The sequence below is a fragment of the Anastrepha obliqua genome, unplaced genomic scaffold, assembly GCF_027943255.1.
Source record: "Anastrepha obliqua isolate idAnaObli1 unplaced genomic scaffold, idAnaObli1_1.0 ptg000060l, whole genome shotgun sequence".
Taxonomy (NCBI): Eukaryota; Metazoa; Arthropoda; class Insecta; order Diptera; family Tephritidae; genus Anastrepha; species Anastrepha obliqua.
Genome location: NW_026562199.1, coordinates 2,501 through 10,000, shown reverse-complemented (window position 1 = coordinate 10,000; position 7,500 = coordinate 2,501). Strand labels below are relative to the sequence as shown.

The window sequence follows — 7,500 nt, the reverse complement described above, 5'->3', positions numbered from 1 at the left end:
TCACTCTCACAAGCATCTTCTTATATTCTTTCATCCCTACACTAAATTGATACTTGAGCTGAGACAGATTCTCCGAATTGGTCCGCCTGCCGCGTTGAAACAACCGCCTCAAGCGTCGGACAGACCTCCTCTTCGAATTTAACTCACTCGTCCACCATTTCACACCTTTCATTCTCACAGCCCTAGCTTTCCTAAACAATAAGTCATTCACACCCCAGACACATTCATATAGACGAGCAATTTGCTCGTCAACCCCCAATTCCTCAAACTCCCTAAGCGGTATATCCAATACCGCTTCCCTAACAGTATGTCCATATCGGTTCCAGTCAGTACACGAGGTACGCCATCGCCTCAATGGACTCCCCCCTTCTAACTGCGGGGTACGGGGAGTAACCATAATTTGTATTAAATTATGGTCACTAATTCCCCAACCCCCCCTAACACTCCATTTACACTCGAACCTACCCGCTGCTGCGTCATTCATGAGCGTCACGTCAATGTCACTCACACCTCTAGGCCCCTCAAACGTATACCATACGCTTGGTTCGTTTGCTACAAGAAGGTTATTCGCCACAACCCACTCGCTCATAACCTCACCCCGAGTGTGGCTCCGATATCCAGCAGTATGCCTGGATACCTTGCTGAACCACATCGGGGAGGTAGCATTCGCGTCAAGACACACGATGGCAGGAATGCTACTCTCAAGTAGTAGCACCGCATCAATGTATCTTAAGTAGGGCTCTAGAGGCTCGTCAGACTTGCAGTACAAGCTGACGACATTCATTCTGCCGAATTCCCCCTCGACACACACACATACTCCCCACTGTGATGAGTCAACTACTACACAAGAGTAGCTTGGCTCACACACAGCTACTGCGGCCTTGACTCCAAGGTCCGTAAAGACCCTGAAGCCCCCAGGAAGGCCTCTCACCACCCCATTGGTGGAGTATGGTTCCTGGAGCAAAGCAATGCCGCAGCCCCCCTCCGACATACACGCCCCCAATTCACACATCACGGCATATGACCCCTGACAGTTCAGTTGATATAGTTCAACCATCAATGTCTAGCGTTCGCACGGGCAACAATGGCACAGTACACCGGGCAGACAGTGGACATCATTAGATGTCCGGCTGGCTTGCCCTTAAACGCACAGTTGCGACAATGCGGGGCATTGCCACAACCTGCACTCCTGTGTCCTTCTTGCCCGCACCTACGGCAGACATCCTTCTTGGCTCTGCATTCTGCCACCCTGTGATCAAACCCCATGCATCGGAAGCAGCCGGGCGTCAGTTGGTCTGGCCGTACCCGGAAGGAAAACCACTTTATGTAGCAACGACCTGCTTCCAGGAGGGCGGACATTAGCATGTCCGTTCCCTCAAGGACAACATTCGTCACCCCATCGGGGCTGACCTTCCAAGGACGGCTGATCATCCTCACGTCCTTCTCACGGCACCCAGGGCTGAACTCCTTGAGGTTCAACCGGAACAACTCTCCCATGAAATCTTCAGGGGAGATCTCCGTGTGGACCCCTTGGACCACAACCCTAGGCCCCAGCTTCCGACGTATGCTCACATCGAGCCCCACCTCGGAAAACTTGGCATTTTTCGCCAAGTTGTCCCTCTCGGCAACGGATGGGGTGCGAATAATCGCACCTCCATCCTTCAACGGGCGCACCTCGTGCACCCTAACCCCCATGGAAGGCCCTACCTCCTTTACCACCTTCTTAATCACCTCCTTGGAAGTAGTGGGGGTTTTACCCCTCACTACGACCGACCAGGTCTCGACTGGCTTGGGCACCGGCAACGCAGGCAACACAGGCGCAGGCGCCTGAGGTGCCGGCATCGACGCTGCACCAGCCAGCGCAGCTCCAGCCGTCCTCCGAGGTGCTTCCTCCCTGGTAATCTTCGTGGCTTCTAGTTGCCCACGAAGATGGGCTATCTCCCCCACCATTTCCACAAAGAGTTCCTCGAACTCCAAGGAGTACCCCAGGAGGTCTTTTGCAACACTTTTCGGGACGCCGTCCATGTCTATGACGGCTCCACTAAAGGCCGTCACAATGGACTTGAAGCGCCCCATAAACTGCACCGCAACTTTCTTGCGTTCGGCATCCCCACCGATCGCGCCCAAACCTTTCAGGGAAGCACCCAATTCCCCACGCATTTCCTCCAAACGCTTCCCTGCGGGACCTAATTTTTCCCCCGTCTTCCGCCCCTTGCGCCCACTCCCAATCTTTCCGCTTTCGGAACCACCCTCGCTTCCACTCACCTTTTCAGGTACCTTTGAAGATACCTTCTCCACCGGAACCGCTGCACCTCCAGCGGTCTTCTTCTTAGAACGGGGAGGAGACCGCAAGATCACCTCCTCCTCTCCGGACGTCGTCTCGTCCATTGCCGACGATGGCACCGCCGACCCGCTTGGAAGAGAGGTGTTCGCCCTCTTCCTCAACCCTTCTGATTTGGGCATTGCCCAACTCTCCACCACTAAGGTTGCCGAGTTCGCCGTATAAAGGCCTCCCGAGCAACAACAAAAACTGGGTCCCTTTTGGGCGACGGCAACTACTGCACGGCAGGAGTGAATCCCGCACAGGCACGCACACAGCGGCTGCACCTATCGGCGAGCCAAAGCAAAGCGCGAGGGCGTAGCCCACAGCGCCAACCAAAGGTTTGGCAAAGGCCACCACCAATGCCTTGCCGGACAGAACACTGTTCCCCGAACAAGGACGGGTCGACCGAGGTGGAGCTAACGCCGAGCTCGACCGCAGGCAAAACGCAGCACGCTCTGTTCGCGGCACCTGCACAAAGTATTCAACCTTGGCGCAGTACTTAACCCACGCACAAAAGAGGACGCCCTTTTTACTGTTGCCAGATATGGCAATATAGCGGCACGACAGACCTAGTGTACGCCCGCACTGTACACCCACACCGAATGTAACGGCACGCGCCAAAAGACCACGCCAGAAATTAGCGGCACACAAAAATTGTAAACACCTTGGTATAGCGGCACTCACTTGAGCGTCCCACAATATACCAACAAGGTACACTTGTACACAAAGTACAGCCACGCGAACAGTGGCGTCACCAGCACAAACCGTAGTCACCTGAGCAATTGCTCGTAAACAATGCACCGCTATGGTACAGCTACGCACAACACACCACGCCGAAAAACAACGGCACGCCCGCAAAAGTTGTAAACAACTTGATGGAAAATTTCCAACGCTGTATCTAGCAGCACTCACAAACACGCACTCTGTGTCTATAGCACGGAGTATATTGGCACTCACTGGAGTGTCCAACAACACTACCGTACGGCACTTTCAATTATTCGTAAACACTGTACAGCTACTACAAAGTAGCGTCACTCGGACAACGGCACTCACTAGCGCAATTAATTGTAAACACTGTACCGCTATGGTACAGCCACAACAATATTAGCGTCACTCGCACAACTGTAATACACTGGTTATCACACACGAATATAGACGCAAAAGAAATCGCAAAAATCGCTAATCACCACTTAGCACACGACACGTCCGCACTATTCAACAGTCAAACTGAGAATGAGTAGATAGGGACAGTAGGAATCTCGTTAATCCATTCATGCGCGTCACTAATTAGATGACGAGGCATTTGGCTACCTTAAGAGAGTCATAGTTACTCCCGCCGTTTACCCGCGCTTACTTGAATTTCTTCACTTTGACATTCAGAGCACTGGGCAGAAATCACATTGTGTCAACACCCGTTAGGGCCATCACAATGCTTTGTTTTAATTAGACAGTCGGATTCCCCAAGTCCGTGCCAGTTCTGAATTGATTGTTAATTGATAATCGTTATAATTTAAAAGGAATATATATCGAATGATATAATTCCTTAAAAATTTTAGCAAGAAAGTTCCACAATTGGCTACGTAACTACTATCCGGGGAACAAGAATCGTAATTCTCTATTTACCCAGAACGAGTACATAAACCATGGTATTGCTTCCCAATCAAGCCCGACTATCTCAATCTTCAGAGCCAATCCTTATCCCGAAGTTACGGATCTAATTTGCCGACTTCCCTTACCTACATTATTCTATCGACTAGAGACTCTTCACCTTGGAGACCAGCTGCGGATATTGGTACGGCCTGTTGAGAAGTTTGCGTGACCCCACCATAAATTTTCAAGGTCCGAGGAGAAAATATCGACACAACAGTAAATGTCATGCTCTTCTAGTCCATCTACCATATCTCTCTTCGAAAGACTTCCATGGTAGTACGACTATAAAACAGAAAAGAAAACTCTTCCGATATCTCTCGACGGCTTCTTTATGGTCGTTCCTGTTGCCAGGATGAGCACAAGGCCCATTTTTAATAACAAACGGATACTCAACAGGTTACGGAATTGGAACCGTATTCCCTTTCGTTCAAAATAATTCAAGTATTTTAATTATTTTTAAATATATTTTTATTAATATTTTTTTTTTATTAAAAACTTGAAAATTTTCGGCTTTCGCCTTGAACTTAGGACCGACTAACTCGTGATCAACCACTGTTCACACGAAACCCTTCTCCACTTCAGTCCTCCAAGGTCTCATTCGATTATTTGCTACTACCACCAAGATCTGTACCAATAGCGGCTCCATGCAGGCTTACGCCAAACACTTCTAAGCACACTATTGTACCCTCCTACTCACTAAAGTTTCAAAATTTATAAATCAATCGAAATTGTTTTATAAATCATCTACTTTAGCGGTAATGTATAGGTATACAACTTAAGCGCCATCCATTTTAAGGGCTAGTTGCTTCGGCAGGTGAGTTGTTACACACTCCTTAGCGGATTACGACTTCCATGTCCACCGTCCTGCTGTTTTAAGCAACCAACGCCTTTCATGGTATCTGCATGAGTTGTTAATTTAGGCACCGTAACATTACGTTTGGTTCATCCCACAGCGCCAGTTCTGCTTACCAAAAGTGGCCCACTGGGCACATTATATCATAACCTCAACCTTCATATCAAGAAAGGTGAGGTTCTTACCCATTTAAAGTTTGAGAATAGGTTAAAATCGTTTCGACCCTAAGGCCTCTAATCATTCGCTTTACCAGATAAGATTATTTTATATAATTTTTAAATGCACCAGCTATCCTGAGGGAAACTTCGGAGGGAACCAGCTACTAGATGGTTCGATTGGTCTTTCGCCCCTATACTCAATTCTGACAATCGATTTGCACGTCAGAACTGTTTCGGTCTTCCATCAGGGTTTCCCCTGACTTCAACCTGATCAAGTATAGTTCACCATCTTTCGGGTCACAGCATATATGCTCAAGGTACGCTCCAGTTAGAGGTATAAATAATAATAAATTATCATTATACATAACTATATGGAACGCCCCGGGATTGAATTAATTGACTATTTATTAAAAAATAGACTAAAAATTAATCCCATTATATTTAAGTTAAGTTAATTATGCCATTAAGTTTAATATAACTCAATGACTTGCACATATGTTAGACTCCTTGGTCCGTGTTTCAAGACGGGTCCCGAAGGTATCCTGAATCTTTCGCATTGTTAATCATATAAATGCATACAAATAAATATTAATATCATAGATATTAAATTTTTTGTAAAATTCAAAAAATGAATTTTAGCATTATATATAATAAAATCTATCAACACTTTATCAAATCATTAGTATTTATTTTATGTTAATATGCTTAAAAAGCAAATTAATTTAAATAAACTTAATATCACCAATGATCTTTTGATAAATACTTTATTATGTTAATAGATTACAATGTCCTTATATGAAAAAAATGCACATTATTTTTTTAATTATTTAATGATGAATTTTTCATAATGGATATTCAGGTTCATCGGGCTTAACCTCTAAGCAGTTTCACGTACTATTTAACTCTCTATTCAGAGTTCTTTTCAACTTTCCCTCACGGTACTTGTTTACTATCGGTCTCATGGTTATATTTAGTTTTAGATGGAGTTTACCACCCACTTAGTGCTGCACTATCAAGCAACACGACTCTTTGGAAATATCTTTCTAGTAATCATTAACGTTATACGGGCCTGGCACCCTCTATGGGTAAATGGCCTCATTTAAGAAGGACTTAAATCGTTAATTTCTCATACTAGATATTAAGATATTCCATACACTGCATCTCACATTTGACATATAGACAAAGTGACTTAGTGCTGAACTATTTTCTTTTCGCTCGCCGCTACTAAGAAAATCCTTGTTAGTTTCTTTTCCTCCCCTCATTAATATGCTTAAATTCAGGGGGTAATCCCATATGAGTTGAGGTTGTTTTAATATTCTTTTTTTATCTTCTCACAATTTAATAAAAAAATTATATCATCTTTTCATCTCTATTTTTCTTTTCTCCTTTTATATATTGTAAATATATAAAAATAATAATAATGTAAAATGAGGCAATCCTAGAATAAAAAATTTAATTTTTATGCTAGACATTCCTCCTTTTAATTACATATATAAATTATTATTTTATATATATATATAAATAATATGAAAATTTTTTGTAAAGAATACTTAGATTCAATATTTTCATCATTTCATTTTATTTGAGAGGATTTTTTTTTTAAAGAATATATAATAAATAAAATTCATTATATATCTTTATTTTTTTTGCTATTAATATTATGAATTATTTAAAATCCAATAATATACACATTTGCTTAAATTCAATTATTTTTATAAAAGAATAAGCAACTTATTTAGCATAGTCTTACAACCCTCAACCATATGTAGTCCAAGCAGTACTTTAAAATTGAATTTAATGTACATAACAGCATGGACTGCGATATGCGTTCAAAATGTCGATGTTCATGTGTCCTGCAGTTCACACGATGACGCACAGTTTGCTGCGTTCTTCATCGACCCATGAGCCAAGTGATCCACCGCTTAGAGTATTTTTTTATTTATTTTTATTTATAACAAATGTCAATTTTTTTTTGCATATATTAATTGAAAGAGTAAAATTAAATAATATTAATAATATATAAATTGATTTTCTTTCAATAATATATATCAAATATATTTAACTCTAAACATTTTTATTAAGTTGCGAATGTCTTAGTTCAACAATAATACAGTGGTGGTATTTATTATGATTCAATTATTTTGTATTTTTTTAATCATTTTATGTATATATAATAATATAATAAATATATACCACTTTTGTTATTGTGAACAAATTAACTTATCATTCAATCAAATGAATAATAAGTACAACTTTTTATTTTCATGTTTAAAGGTTTTTAAAAGAAAAAAATAAGAAAAAACATTACAAAATGTACCATCATATATTATATTTAATATGATATAATTGATGGATCACAAATTGAATGAAAAAGAATAAAAAGAATTATGGATTCAAAATAATTATATAAATTTTTTTTTTTTCTTTTTTTTTTTTTTTTTTTTTTTTCTTTTTGTTCGTTTGTTTGCTTGTCTGTTTGTTTGTTTGTTTGTTTGTTTTTCTTACGGATATGGAAC

General features: G+C 41.9%; 2 pseudogenes; both read right to left on the bottom strand.

Annotated features, from left to right (window-relative positions):
- Window positions 1–3,520: 3,520 nt before the first annotated feature.
- On the bottom strand, window positions 3,521–6,291 carry LOC129251670 (large subunit ribosomal RNA; annotated as a pseudogene).
- Window positions 6,292–6,733: 442 nt separating this feature from the next.
- On the bottom strand, window positions 6,734–6,914 carry LOC129251644 (5.8S ribosomal RNA; annotated as a pseudogene).
- Window positions 6,915–7,500: the final 586 nt, after the last annotated feature.